The following is a 16,177-nucleotide window of genomic DNA, read 5'->3' on the forward strand; positions in this document are numbered from 1 at the left end:
TAAAAGGGAAGTTGAGGAGAAATTTGTATCATAAGACAGTGTCAGTGGCTTAATCATTGGCTTATCTCTCATTGTTGGGGATGACCTTGAGGAATTAATCCATGATGGCAAAGTTCCAGAACATCTTTGGAAAACACACTGACAATCATAACTTATAGAGCACTGCCTAGTATAGAATTGATCCTTAAGGGCTGGATTAGAAAATGTTTTCTTTAAAGGGTCAGATTGTAAATATTTAAATTTTTTTTTTTTTTTTTTAATTTGTTGGGTCTGTATCGCAACTACACAGCTTGGTATTGTAAAGCAAACATAGCCATAGGCGATATGTAAATAAATGTGTGTGACTATATTTCAATAAAACTTTATTTACAAAACAAGCTGAGGGCCATATTTTGCTGGAATTCTGGTCAGCCCTAAACCTTCAGGAAGTACAGGTTAGCAGGCCCAGCACTGTCTTTTGTATGTTCCCTCTCTGGTGTCTTTATTCATTATTAATACCATTAACATTGTCTTTTCCTGCTGAAAGTTTCTTGTTTTCTGACAAATAACTTGATTCAGGTCTCAAACACCAACAAAGACGGGGCTGTTCTAGTACTTAAGAAGTATGCTGGCTGTTAGAGCAAGTCCAGGGCAGTTAGCTTCAGATGGGTGTGGGGGTCTTGTTCTGATTGTAAATAATCCTGAAACAATTGAGTTATTAACCAATAGATTCTCCATTTGATGTAGATAATAGGCAATAAATAACTATGTCTAAAATACACATACATAGAAAGCATTATGGGTCTGAGCCATATCCTAGGAGCCTCATTCAGCTCATATTTTAAAGTTATGACAATAGCTTTGTTTTAAAGGGACAATAAAACTCAGTTGTTATCAAGAGTAACTATTTTCATATAATTACAGTAGAAACTCCCCTATCAAGTCCAATTTGCCTTGGTTAGTTAATTGAAAGAGTCAGTTAAGGGGACAATTTAAATATAGATACATTTTATTTTCACTTAAAAAATAGTAATGGGAGGGGTGCCTGGGTGGCTCAGTCGTTAAGCGGCTGCCTTCAGTTCAGGTCATGATCCCAGGGTCCTGGGATCAAGTCCCACATCGGGCTCCCTGCTCAGCGGGAAGCCTGCTTCTCCCTCTCCCACTCCCCCTGCTTGTGTTCCCTCTCTCGCTGTGTCTCTCTCTGTCAAATAAATAAATAAACTTTAAAAAAAAAGTAGTAATGGGAGATTTATTTGACAATGTTGGGAAGTAGGGGGAAAGCTTTTTTTTTTCTTTAGCATGGGCACACTGGAGTTCTTGGTCATCCTACAAGCATACACCGCAACCTATGGGCTTTATTTGAGTGCAGAATGCTTCTAGATTTTCCAGTCTTTTAGAGTTGTAGCAATTGTTGTTTCGAATCCCCTTTATTGAGTTAGCCCAAAGCAGTCAATCCAGTTTTTACAGAAACAACTTTCTCTTATACTTGTATTTCATCCATTTACAGAAGGAAAGGGCGGAGTCTTGGGAAGCACACCCCCGGCTGCTGGGGAGCAAAGGCTCAAGGTCTTACAGAGAGGGGAGCCTTGTGAACCCCAAGCCTGCCTGGGGTGTGGACGGCAGTCGGTAGCAGTATGCTTTGCAGAGGGAGTGGGCTCCGGAAATACATAGACTTTCATTTGCTCACAGTGCTTTAAAAAGTTGTTTGGTTTTGGTTTGTTAACATCCAGCCCTCTCATTCACACTCATAGTTTGCACAGGTAATTTCATCACAGTAGGCTGTACACAAGCTTCTGCCAAACCCTGATGAAATTATCAACTAACTTTGGCTTGGTGGAGTTCAAATCAATGAAATTCTTTTCAGTGAGTAACCTTCCAATGGTTCTTAAAACCTGTGTCTTCTGTAATGACACACGGGTGTAAAAAAATAGAGTAATTGGTAGACTCTTTAGTAATTTTAATTTTTAAAATTTCTTTTAAAGATTTGTTTTTATTCATTTGAGAGAGAGCGAGAGTATGAGCAGGGAGGAGGGTCAGAGGGAGAAGGAGAAGCAGGCTCCCCACTGAGTGGGGAGCCCAATGTGGGGCTTGATCCCAGGACCCTGGGATCATGACCTGAACCAAAGGCAGATGCTTAACCGACTGAGCCACCCAGGTGCCCCTATTTCGTAATTTTAAAAAAGCTTTAACATTCAAATAGCTTTACCACGTGCCAAATATTATTTCAAGTGCTTAGAAATAATTATACTTGTATTCCTTTTAACATCCCTTTGAGGTAGGTCTTAGTCCATGACCATCTTGCCAATGAGGAGGCTAAGGCAAGAGGAGGTTGAGCGGCTGAACTGGGATTTGAACCATGCTAGGATGGGCTAGAACTTTTCTTGACTACTTCCTCCTGCCCCTCCAGGGCTGAAGTTGCCCTGCAGAAGATGGGCTGGACACTTGACCTGAATGAACACTGTGACACTCAAATCTTTTACATTTTAAAATTCACTCTAATAAGCACAAGTGACACGTTCTCAGCAAAGTGTATCATGAGGCATCAGCCTGGGGCATGGTAAGCTAGTACATGCCCAAACTGCCTAGTTCTTCAAGGGAGACGCACTTGATTTGGTGGTGGCCATGGTAGACTTCCAACCCAGAGTGAAGTCTTGACAGGGCATGAGAAGCCCCTTTAATCCTCAGCCATGTGCCCTGGAAGTCCAGCATCCTTAGCTTTTATGGACATAAAATGGCCAGTAGAACACTGTATCACTGGACCGAATATCTGAGTGTGGATTGCTGTGCCACCAGCACCATCTTGCTATCCTTTAAACAGATTATGAAAGAGTGAGCATGGGCGCCTGGGTGGCTCAGTCAGTTAAGCGACTGCCTTCGGCTCAGGTCATGATCCTGGAGTCCCGGGATCGAGTCCCGCATCGGGCTCCCTGCTCGGCGGGGAGTCTGCTTCTCCCTCCGACCCTCCTCCCTCTCATGCTCTCTGTCTTTCATTCTCTCTCTCGCAAATAAATAAAATCTTAAAAAAAATAAAAAAAGAGTGAGCAAACATCACTCTCGAACAGTGAGTATGCACCTACAAAATGATGACCCACGGGTGAAATGCTCAGGCAGTCACGTGTGACCTAAACAGACCAAGAAGGAACTGAACACAGCAGGCCTGGTCAGAGCCTCCCACAGTGGTCTGGCCAAGTAAGGACTCCACGGATATGTTAAGTGGTATTCATCGCTTTCAGATAGGAGATATCTATGAGGGCACGGGTAGAAATTTAGGAGATTGACGGATTATGATGACGATAGCTCATATTTGTATAGTGTTGCAGTTTGCAGTCTTGTCATATCATTAGTATTGCTACTGGTGGTAGATTTTGGAGTCAGAGCGATTTTACAGTCCTGCCTCCTAGATCTGTGACCTTGGTCAAGTTCCTTACTCTTCGTGAACCGGTTTTTTTCATGTGTAAAATGGGGATAAATCCTTTACATTTTGTGGAGTTTTATGAGTTAGGTTCTATGATGCATATGACGTGCCTAGCACAGAGCCTAGTTTGCTGTAGTTTTTTTTTTTAAGATTTTATTTATTTGACAGAGAGAGAGACAGCCAGAGAGGGAACACAAGCAGGGGGAGTGGGAGAGGGAGAAGCAGGCTTCCCCGCAGAGCAGGGAGCCCGATGTGGGGCTCGATCCCAGGACCCTGGGATCATGACCTGAGCCGAAGGCAGACGCTTAACGACTGAGCCACCCAGGCGCCCCTAGTTTGCTGTAGTTTTAATGAAGATTTCCTTTATGCATGTGAGCAACCAGATCCTACATCTTCTGATTCAGATTAGCAGTCTTTGCACTCTATCACACATTGTCCAGAGGCAGGCATATTGCCATTGAATAACCCACAAGGCAAAGGAACCATCTCGTCAAAATGGGCACCCAACCAGTCAGAAGGCAATGGATCAGTGCTCTGAGTTCAGACTTGGAAGTGAGTGTCTTTCATGCCCTGAATGGGGTCAATGACAAATGAATGTGCTTTTGCTAATCACTTATTTATGATTACATATTCATTTATTCATTCAGCAATTGTTTATTTAGCAAGTACCATGTGCCAGGTATTGTGCTAACTGCTGGGAATAAAGTGATAAGAAATATAATAATTTCTCTAAAACTCATTAACGCTTTGCAAAATTCCAAAGATATAATGATTCCTCTTGGAAATAGAAATTACTTAGTTTATAATTTACCTCTATGAGATTTAAATCATCTGATTACAGATTACAGAACTAATTATAAAGCTGAAAGGTACATTATGAACTGCTTTTTCAGTATAACTTCTTAATATAGATCTTTATTAATGTATTTTTACATACATTAATGAAAATTCAGTGCACAGGTCTACAGCTTTAAAAAAACCTGTTAAAGATAAAAGGGCTTTAAATATATGATAAGGCTGTTTTATTGTAATACCCAATTTTCTTGACATCCTCTAGCACTTTCAATATAATTAGTAAAATAGCTATAACTATTGTGAAAGAAAGATGATCATTTTTAAAACTGGAAAATGGAAAAATGTATTTCTGGGAAATAAAGGACCTCCACTTTGATATTATCTATTATGCATCTTATTATTCTCATCTTCTGGCCAAATAGAAAGCTCTCATCTCACAACTGTAGTTTAACTAAAAATAAAATGAAACAAAAACCTAAATAATTTTTTAAATTTTTTACTATCAAAGAGTCTGATTGAGTAGTCCATATTTAAGGTTTGAAAGTAGGGTTTTGAGTTCCTGAGACCTTGGTTCATAGGTGGAGAAAATATAGGGCTTCTACCCATTCTTGGGGAGAAGTGGTGTTCTTCAGTTACATAGCGAAGTTGAGGACAACCTGAATGCTAATTTTTCTTGTGGTAAAACAGTCTCCAACTATAAGAAGGAAAAAGATGACAAATATTTGCTTTATTTTCCTAACAGGTTACATAATTCGGTTGTCTAGACAATATTAAATTAACTGCATTGTTGAGCAACCCCTTGTCTGGTTGTGTAGACCAGATGTGTGCTATTTCTTCAATACTGGGGCAATTTTGTGTGGTAGGAAGAGCACTGGGTTAGAAGGCAAGGGCCCCAGGTATAAGCCATCCCATGGTTATGTGCTATGATTGGATCTGTGATCACCACTCACTGTTATGAGTGTAACACTAGGGAAACCCCATGTGGTTCACCCCCCAATCCCAGGAGTCCTCTGTGGGGAGAAGGGGTAGGAAGCTTTCTTTCAGTGATAAGAAGTAGAACCCCTTTAAACTCATATCTCATCCAATTGAGTTTTCTTCTAGATTGCCTTTTTCTTCTATGGCACTCTCTTCTTTTCAGTGTTCCAAGTTTGCCAATCTGGAGTCATCGTTAATTCCTTTTCTCTCTTCCCCTACTTGCTGATTTTTCTTTCTTAGGAATTACTCTTTCTTTTCCCTCCCTCACCGTCCGGTTTCTAGGTCTTATTTCAGATCCTTTTTACTTGAGGCCTGCAACAGACTTTGAACTCCCTTGCCTCAGTCCTTCTGCCTCCTTCCCAGTTGTATTAGTCAGAGCAAGCCAGGTTAGGCTGCAGTAACAATTAATCAGAAAATCCCAGAGGCTTAAAACAAAATTTATATGACATGGTCATCATAGATTGCAGGAGGCTGCTCTCCACAGTGTCTTCATTCTGCGACCCAAGTTCTATCTATCTATCTGTCTATCTATCTATCTATCTATTTATTTATTTATTTTAAAGATTTTATTTATTTATTTGAGACAGAGAGAAAGAGAGAGAGCACATGAGAGGGGGGAGGGTCAGAGGGAGAAGCAGGCTCCCCGCTGAGCAGGGAGCCCGATGCGGGACTCAATCCCGGGACTCCAGGATCATGACCTGAGCCGAAAGCAGTCGCTTAACCAACTGAGCCACCCAGGCGCCCTGAAGTTCTATCTATTTAGAATTCCATCATTTCTGTTTAGATATCCTAATGCAGCAGGAAGAGGGTACTGGAGGACTTCATACCGACAAACATTCAGTGTGCCATTCTTTCACTCACTGTTACTGGCCACAGGTAGTCATGTGGCAGAAATGTGTTACCCTCTCAAGTGCTTGCAACAAGTGGAGAAATGGATATTGAGGAGCATTAGGGGGCTTCACTATTCTATCCTACAGTGAATAGTGGAGGATAGGATCCTCCACTGAAGACCAGGTCCTCCAGTAAAGGCCAGGGTCCTCCAAGGAAGGTCATTGGTGATACTCTCAATGCACTCCTTTAAATAAAACCTTTCAGTGGTTCCCACCCTCTGTCTCTATCAGATGGCCTACAATTCAGGGATCTCTAACATTTATTGAATAGCCAATATTTATGAGGCACTTACTATGTTAGTAAGTAAGGTAATCCATTATCTTATCTATTTCTCTTCACCATTCTTCAAGGTAGCCATTATTATCCGCATCGGACAGAGAAGGAAACTGAGGATTAAAGAACGTCCTAGTTTGGGTTTCTCCAAATTCAGACCACGTGGCAAGGACGCAGGTACCAGGACGTCCAGTGAGGAAGGGGGTTGTTGTAACAGCAAGAGAGAAGTGTTGATACTGGGATAGTGAGTGGGTCACCACTGTGGATGGCTAGGGCTATGGTCCAGCTGTAGGCCTCTGAGAGACTGGGGAACAGAGCTCAGCTCTACCCTGGGCCAAGGGACTGGGCTAGTTTTCCACCCACTCCTCTAGGTCATTTGTAGCGGGTTGCTCTTGAGATGTTAACTCCCTGGCACTTTTGGCCTGCCCTGTCCACCAGCCAAACACATGCGTCAGTGACAACACACCCTTTGGCCGAGGTGAGCAAGCTGTCAGTTTGCTAGAGCAGAGTCGATAAGCCCAGGGGCTCCAGGCATTGGCAGCTTCTGCTACAAAGGGGCGAAGTCGCTTGCCCAAGGAATGCAGTGAATGAGATTTAAACCCAAATGCTCTTGTTCCAAAATCCACTGTAGACACTGACCGCCCACCACTTACTAACAGAGGAGAGGGATGCGTGCGTTAGCCAACGTGGTCACTGATCACTCTTCAAACCATCTTGTACTTTTTCTTCTCCATCCCTTTGTTCCTGCATTCCTTTTCCTGGGAGTTCTCTTTGCTCTGTGCCTCCTATTTAGATTCTGTCCATGATCTCTGCTCAGCTCAAACGCTGCCTTCTCCATGAAGCCTTCTTTGATCATCAGAAATGCTGCCTCTCACCCTTCGCCCTGTGGTGGTGGGGAAGGTTCCAGCAGCACTTAGCCTGCCCTGTCCTGCATGGCACGGATGCATTTATAGGTCTTTCTCTGGATTAGACCAGGCTCCTTGTGAGCCTGGACCATATGTTTTTTTAAGATTATATTTATTTATTTGACAGGGTGAGAGAGCACAAGCAAGGGGAGTGGCAGGCAGAGGGAGAGGGAGAAGACTCCCCGCTGAGCAGGGAACCCGATGCAGGACCCGATCCCAGGACCCTGGGATCACGACCTGAGCCAAAGGCAGACACTTAACGACTGAGCCACCCAGGCGCCCCGAGCCTGGACCATATTTTATTCAGTTGTTTCAAATGCTTGGTGGAGTCGGACAGATCAACCTGACTGTATACGTGTGTACACACATCCATAGGCACATCCGGGTCACCCTTCAGTCCATGTTGGCTGACCTTAGTGAAGGTCACGTTGAAGCCTGGATGGTGGGATGTTTCTGTTCGAGGCTAACTGTACCTCTGTCAGCTTCTTCTCTGCTCATCTGACTTCCGGCCCCTGCGTTGTCACTTGCAGTTGCCATCTCGGGCAGGGGCAGAAGAAGCTGACGACTGAGGGCAGGCTCCCCTCCACGGGTCACATCTGGGACATGTATCTGTCCTTATTCCCATTGGAAATGGGAGTGGAATGAGGATGGCTTGCCTAATGCAGGTGACATGACGGCAGAATGCACTCCACCTGAAGGTGACACTCCAAACCCTATGCCACGGATTGCTAATGATTAGGAGGTGACAGAAACCTTTGGTTTTCTTTGGGTCAGAACTGGGAAAAGGGAAATGACTCTGTAAGTGCTTTCACCTGATATTTCGAGGTGTCCCTTTGATGGGATAGGAAAAGGGGTGTAGCCTGCAGAAGGGAATTCCACTTGGCTCTCGCTTTCCAAGAGACACTCTCGTGTTCCTGCAGCATGACGTTCGGATATCCCCTGCTCACCGGAGCTCGTGACAAGGAAGAACGGCAGGAGAGTTGGCCCTGGCCTCCTCCATGGTGGCACCTTTCTCGGTTGTGCACCTATGAGGTTTTGTCATGGGCTCACCCCAACCCCTCCGTGTTAATATTGCCATTTGGTTTTGAAATGCTTAGCTGAAAGAGGAACTTGTGGCCACAGATGGTGAGATTCATTCTAACAAAGAAAGCTGACCCTTATCTTTTCCCCCCACAAATGCAAAAACAGATTGCATTCGTCATCAAATCCTTTTCTTAAAAATGATATTTAAGGGCGCCTGGGTGGCTCAGTTGGTTAAGCGACTGCCTTCGGCTCAGGTCATGATCCTGGAGTCCTGGGATCGAGTCCTTCATCGGGCTCCCTGCTCGGCGGGGAGTCTGCTTTTCCCTCTGACCCTCCTCCCTCTCATGCTCTCTCTCTCATTCTCTCTCTCTCAACTAAATAAATAAAATATTTTTTAAAAAATGATATTTAAAAAAAGATATCAAATAATTTGCCTTAATAACGCCTGTACAGCAAATTCTTAAATTACTTATGTAGGGGACCAAAAAATGCATTTTCTTTGTTCTGTTTTAAATATGTTGCCTGTGATTTCGTTAACTGCCCCTTTGTTCTTAAATGGCTGAGTAAGAGTTTGTTTGAGTGAGAACGGCTTTGTTGTGTTCCATGTGTTTGTCCCCACTGCTGAATAGAAAGTCTACAAGGAAAACATTGAAAAAAATCAGCAGCAGCTCAGTTGTGAGTACTTGCAAATACAGGTCAACTACAAGTTGGCTCTTATCTCCCAGATTCTGACATCTATCCCATTTACAAATCACTCATGTCCCCCCATTTGCGGTTCTACACTAACCAAGCGCCCACAGTCAATGAGTTAATAATTATCCCTTTATCAAAATCACACAGAGACCCCAGATATATCAAGGGGATAGTACACAGGTATACACGTGTAGGCAATTTAAGTACATTTTGCAAAAGTACATGTTGATAATTATGAGAGTTTTGAATATACATGTGTTAGCAGGTTGGCCAGGGCCGGGAGGATGAGCAGTGATTAATCAAGGAGAACTTCCTGGAAGAATCACATTTCATGCCAGTGTTAGAAGGCTAGGACATAATGCTCTAGTGAGTCATGTAAACATTTATAATTACTTGGTGAGATAGTGGGTATTTCTATGGAGAACCATTAACAATTATTTAAAAAAAAATCAATTCCTGCCCTCTGTCTCTTCCTCCACTATGGAACATATGACAGAGAGTTGCCCTTATGAAAAGCAGCTCCACTGGAAATGTCTCCTGTTTTTTGTTGTTGTTAGGTTGCAGCTTTTACTTCCGTCTTTGCACGTCTGACTCCATGTGTTTTTCATTTCCACTCAGAAGAGTGTGAACTGCTGTTGACTGAGGACTTCCAGCCTAATAAGGCTTTTGTTTTTAACCTTTTAATTTGTCTAGTGTTTCAAACTATGACGACCCTTGGCTTTCTAATCTGGGTTGTGTTGCAGTTGTCGTCATATGTGGTGTGGTGGGAATGCAAGCTCGTTCTGCTCGCCATGCGACACAGGCCAGTAAGTTGAGAGGCGAGATGTTGGGGCCAGGAAAGCGACTTTATTTGGAAAGCCAGCAAACCGAGGAGATGGCGGACTATTGTCCCCCAAATCCATCTCCCCTAGGATGAGATTTGAGCTTCTCTTCTATTAGGAAGAGAGGGAAGAGGGAGGAGGTTGGAGTCCAAAGGTGACTGACGTCTGTAGACATCTGAGAAAGGCCTTGGTCAGTTGATCTTTGCCTCCAGGAATCTGGTCATTTTGTTCCTGTAAATCTTAAACATAGCATAGTGGTTTGTGCACATACTTCCTTATCCCCTTGGGTGAGGTAGGTATCGGGTAAAAAAGCAGGTGTTTTTTGCAAATCTCAGCTGTAAGCAAAATTCCTCAACGATTAACATGCCTACGCGCAGGGTGAAGCAGACGTTTCAAAGCTATGGGTCACAGCAGCAAGGGAAATGGAAGCAATCTCGAATCAGACATGCTCAGTTTCTCCCTGTTACTGGAAGAACAAGGGATTTGAACCAGGAGAACTGGGCTTGAGTCCTGGGCCCTTTATCAGTCTCAGCTGTGTGACTTTAGATAAGACTTTCAACCTCTCTGGACTTCTATTTCTGTGTTTGCAAAATGAGTTAAGTAAAGATGACAGTTCATGTTGCCCACAGAATTACAGTAAGGATTAAGTTTCATCATATGCATTAAATTTTGTCTTTTTTTTTTTGAATAATCGGTACTATAATGTACTGGCTCTGTATGGAGACTTGGCTGCCAAGAATTTCTCCTTTAATGTCTTCTTCCATGCCTGAAATACTTTAATTATAAACAGTTGACCACACAGAAAACATTCTTCCTTAGCAGTTGCCTTCTACCAGTCCTGCAAAGTGTCTTCATATGTAGTTCTTCAAGATACGAACAATGGAGCTGGAGGCTCTATGGGGTCAGTGCATGATGTCAAAATTGCACAAGGGGTCAACATTATTCTTTGAGTCTTTGTTACTATTATTATTCACTAAGTACAGTGTATACGCTTTGATGTTTATACATGTGACTCTCATTTAGGGAGCCATTTGTAGGAAAAGCCTTTCTCTTTAAACTCTGAAATCACACTCTGTGGGGTTGATACTCACCCTGGGAGATGCATGTGGGAATTGAGAACTATTAAGGAAAAATAGATTCAAGACTCTCATCTCACACTCTCTCCAGGTGCTCACTCGCTGAGCACCCTTTATATTGATGTTTCTTTTTTTTTCTTTTTTCTTTATTACTCTGCCAGCTATTACTGGATAGCAAACCACTCCAAAACTCCATGACTTCTAAGAGCCAGCATTTATTCTCATGCATGTCTCTGCAGGTTGGCTGGGGACGGACTGATCTCGGCTGGAATCGGGCAGGCAGCGCTGTTCCAAGGCACGGGTTCCTCTGGGCTTCTTCCTTGTTACAGGTTAGGCTCAGGTCCGCTCCATACGTGTCTAGCCCGGGCTGCAGGGGCTGTCATGGCAATGACAGAGGCACGAGAGGCGAATCCAAGTGCACAAGAACACTTCGAGCCTCTTACCGCTTCATGTCTGCCAACATCTCATTGGTCAAAGCAAATAATATTGCTAAGCTTCAAGACAAGGAATAGGGAAGGATATATACCCTACGTACCATGAAGCCAAAGCAGATCACATAGCCAAGCCCAATGTCAGAGGGCTGGGGGAGTACAGTCCTTCTGTGTTGGGGTAGGGAGGTTAAATATTTTGGGTCAATAATCTAATCTACCCCTATTGTCAAGTGCATACGTTGAGTTCCTTCCTGTAAGTGAAACATACGTATCTGTGTCGAGTCGCTCTTCAGTGTAAGCACCGAAGGTCCAGTGCCCCTCCGCAGGGGCCGTCCCGAAGTGACACGTAAAGAAAGACACCCACAGGTTGATACTCCCATACAGAGGCGTTTCCACCATTAAAAAAAAAAAAAGGATAACAAAGACTGTAGGTTTTACAAGTTTGTCTTGGTTCTAGCTATGATTCTACTTTTCCTCTCCCTTTCAAGAAAGTGTATCTGCCTTGACTTATTTTTAAAAAGCAAATAATTCTTAAACTTTGGTATTTTAGGCACCATGAGTGACTGGCTTGCTTGTGATTAAGCTCACCCTGATGGCAGCACGGCGTGCCTCAGAACCACGACTAGATTCCGTCAGCGACTAACCAGGGTGTGTGGAGAGTTGACCACAAAACAAAGTTCATGGAGTGTTGTAGTGACTTGGGCTTTTTTTTTAAATTCACTTTTTATCAGTTTTTACTTGGAAGGGAAAGCATTTTTGTGGTGGTAATCAAGTCACAAGAGGCCCATGTCTGATCTTTGAGGAAATGGGTGTTGTAATGTCATATATATGAAACGTTTCGAAAATAGATGGCTGACGATTAAGGTCTAAATGGGCAAGCTGCGTAGTGGGGATGACCAAATAGGATATTCCTTTTCTTCTTCTAGGCGTATGTTAGCAGAGTCCCAATATTTCGTCAAGTGGAGAAAGTTAGAAAATAATCAATTACAAATAGAAATTGGACTGATTTTTTAAAAAAATTTGGCTGCAACGGAGAGGTGTATACTGAGTTGAACTTTGCAACTGAGATATGCCTTCCCCAGCCCCAAACAATAAATAAGATTATGGTGCTGATTATCAGACAATGACTAAAAGCTACTTTCCACATTTCTAGTAGGGAAAACTGCTTGTGTAAAGCAAAACGTAGTCCATTGCTGAGGAAACCTCCTGCTTCAGTGGAGAGTGGAGTGAAAGACGGTTAGCTCTATAGTGTCTCCATTGTGAAGGCGAGTCTCACATAGGTAGCACAAGTAGCAATTCTGAAATGTAGAGGATCGTTTGTTACATATTTAGGGTTAGTGCTACTATTTCAATTGCAAAATACAATCAGAAGCAAGCCCAAGAATGACTGTAAAGACAGTTCGGTAAGTTTAACAAGTCTACTTCTGGTTACACCCCACACCCCTGGCCATGCAGTGCTTTAGAAATGCTGTGTGGGCAATAGTGTGGTATCCATGGGGTCTTGATAGGGTCAGGATAGAAAGCAGAGTGGTCTCCACACAGTCCCTTTATGGAACAAGCCCAGACAGAGAGAAGCAAAGTCTCTTGACTCTTACAGTTTTAACAATTCTAAACCAAACTAAGGAATTGTTCTGGAGGAGGCACATGGTAATTTTTGATGATGAAGAGGATGATGAGGATGATGATGATGATGAGATAGAATCAACTTGCTGAATACTTGCCCTACTAAGTTGAAAAGTTTGCATTCCGAAAGGGGGCAGTTTGACTCTGAAGTCCATTCTCTTTCATCTAGACTCAGTGTACGAACTGCCTCTTACTTAAAGAGAATGGCATCTTCTTTACAGAAGACTTCCAACTGATAAAAGTTGAAGGAATGAGAGAAATAGAAAATGACTTTTAGTCAAATGCTGCAATAATAACCAATACAGGCAAGATCCATCAATTTGTAGGCAAAGTTTGAAGAGAAGAAGGATAATTCATAGTAACAAAGTATCTCCCCACTCAAAGATATTTATTAATTACAAAGAGAAAAATATAACCTAATAGTGGAAAAAGTTGGCAGACACCACTTCATTCAAGTGACCAATGTGAACATCAGCCACCAGTAATAAGACATCCAATCTGCCCTCCTTGATAGGATGCACTGAGGAGGGCACCCCTTCTGTGACATTCTTGCCCAAAATGTATACCCTCGATGTAATCATGAAAAAAAATCAGAAAGCCAAATGGAGGGATATTCTACAAGACAACTGACCAGTCAGTACTCTTCAAAGCTGTCAAAGTCATGAAAGAAAAGGAAAGATTGAGGAATTGTTACAGATTGGAGATTAAGGAGACATAATACAATGCAATAAGGAATCCTGGGTTGGATCCTGAAGCAGAGAAAGGACACTAGTGGAAAAACTGACAAAATATGAATAAGAGCTCTAGTTTATAGTATTACAGAGCCAATGGTAATTTCCTTGTGCTGGGGAAAATGCTGATGTTAGGGGAAGCTTGGTGAAGGGTATGCAGGAGCTCTCTGTACTATTTTTGCAAATTTCCTCTATGTCTACATTCAATAAATAAAGAGTTTAGAAAAATAAAGAAAATAATGGTATAGGTTAAATTAATAAAGGCTCTGGATCTTATTGTTTCATTAAAGAGTCCTTCTTTTACCAAATAAAGACTATTATCATCTTTTATTCACTTATCCAGGAACACAGATATTCCTAGAATTTTTAAAATATCTGATCCCTTGGCAATGATTTCAAATTACACAGTTTTGTTTTGACATTCAGCTGTCAGTTGGATATGTTATTTCTTTTGATGCTGCCCTGTGGATTTTGGACTTTTCCTAAAGACTAGACTATATGAACAATAAACCACATCAGAAGTGGAAGGAAGCTTCTTCAGAGCATGTCGGTTCTAACCTGAATTTGCGTGACTCACTGAGCCTGTCCTGACTCTGTGGTAATTATCTGGTCTTTAAAGTCATACTTCTTAGGCAAAAAAGCCAGCAAGAGCCATTCATTAGTACGTGTGATTAGAACCAAAGGATTGTACTTATTGTTCTTGGGCTCACTATCCAAATAACAGTACCAGGACATGTTCCAATAATTTCTGGGCCTTGAAAACCTCTCACCAAAGGTTTAGAGTTATTTCTCAGCACCCCCAGCCCCTGGGTCTCTGGTAGAGAGAGGTAGACAAGGAGGACACTGCCAGTAGCTGGGATCCATACTCCATCAGCGTCTAAAAACAGTGTTTGTCTGGTGCATTCCATCTGGATCCAGTGTCATTCAGTCCAAATCCACACCAAGTGTAGAGGACACCACAGGAGGAGTGGCCTCTAGAAGACTGAAGTCCTTGAGGACTTACAGAGACTCCGACAGAAAACATCTCGTTTGATAAGATAGGTAGTAGAAGAGCTGTGGTCTGCTTAGAGAAGGAGGGGAATGATTCTCTAACATGCTCTAAGAATCTTTACTGATCTTTTTTTTTCCTTCTGTACAACAATTGGCATTATTAAAGGCTTAAGTTTTTTTTTTTTTAAATTTCAAGAAATTTTATTTGATTATTTTTCAAAGCTGCTTGATCATTTGTTATGGTTCCTTATATCCTTCACTTTTAATTGACTGTGACTCCAGCCGGGTCTGAGCCGTGTTGGAGTCATCTTTAGAGATACTTCCCAACTACTCTCTTTCAGGGCTCTTCAGTTAGGGGAGATGTAAAACTTCCCAGCTTCTTGTATCTTCTCTGTTGCTCCCTGCTAGCCTGGAGCTCTAAAGATAGCTTACTTGCGGGGCGCCTGGGTGGCTCAGTTGTTGAGCGTCTGCCTTTGGCTCAGGTCATGATCCCGGGGTCCTGAGATCGAGTTCCGCATCGGGTTCCCTGCTCGGCGGGGAGTCTGCTTCTCCCTCTCCCACTCCCCCTGCTTGTGTTCCCTCTCTCGCTGTGTCTCTCTCTGTCAAATAAATAAATAAAAAATCTTAAAAAAAAAAAAAAGATAGCTTACTTGCTCAATCCCAATGAGTCCACGCCATCATAAACCCCTCTCTCTGGACCATCTCTGGAGCTGTAAATAACTTATAAAAGCTTGTGTGTTATCCCTAAATTTGACACCTGAAACTAATATTGCACTGTATGTTAAGCAGTTGGAATTTAAATAAAAAGTTGTGGGGGGGGAGTTCATGTGTTAGGGTTTTAAGATGGTATTAAGTTCTTTACTATACACTGAGTACTCTACTATATAACTATTGTCAGTGCCAATGCATATAAAAGCTAAGATTTCCATTAAATTACCAAAATAAATATAAATATAAAATATAAATATTTTACCAATATTAGTTAAAGTCATTCAGTGTTTATTATATCTAAGCCCTGGTTTAAATTTCTTGCCTTGTATTAGCTAATTTAATCCTTATACAATACTAGATGTAGGTTCAACTATTATCCCCATTTGACAGTTGAGAAAACTGAAGTACAGAAAGGTTAAAGAAATTCCCCTTGGCTCATTTGGTTGAGCTCTGACTCGATTTCGGCTAGGGTCATGATCTCAGGGTTGTGGGATCAGACCCCATGTTGGGCTCTGCGCTCAGCAGGGAGTCTGCTGGAGATTCTCTCTCTCTCTCTGCCCTTCACCCTGCTCTCTCTCTCTCTCAAATAAATCTTAAAAAAAAAAAAAAGAAAAAAAGAAAAAGAAAGAAATTCCCTCCATAATTCTGGCTAGTGAGTGGTAGCAGCAGGTTGTGAACCCAGGAGTCTGTCCTCCTGGCCACATGCCCCTGGGCTATATGGCTTGTATTTTACAGCACAAAAGTAAAGATGAGTGCAGGCCAGACCGTGCCTGTTCAGTGCCCAATACTGTGACAAAAATACTACTTCTTCTACAGTATGTCTGACATGTTCCAGAAACACGGGG

At 42.4% G+C, this 16,177-nt stretch overlaps 1 protein-coding gene across 2 annotated transcripts in view; it reads left to right on the forward strand.

Annotated features, from left to right (window-relative positions):
- Window positions 1-16,177, forward strand: part of LOC118006408 (pikachurin-like) — a 175,168-nt gene that overhangs the window by 15,769 nt on the left and 143,222 nt on the right. The gene's annotated exons all lie outside the window — the stretch shown is intronic.

This window comes from Mirounga leonina, unplaced genomic scaffold (genome assembly GCF_011800145.1).
Source record: "Mirounga leonina isolate KUSES-001 unplaced genomic scaffold, KU_Mleo_1.0 Mir_96, whole genome shotgun sequence".
In the NCBI taxonomy this organism is placed as follows: Eukaryota; Metazoa; Chordata; class Mammalia; order Carnivora; family Phocidae; genus Mirounga; species Mirounga leonina.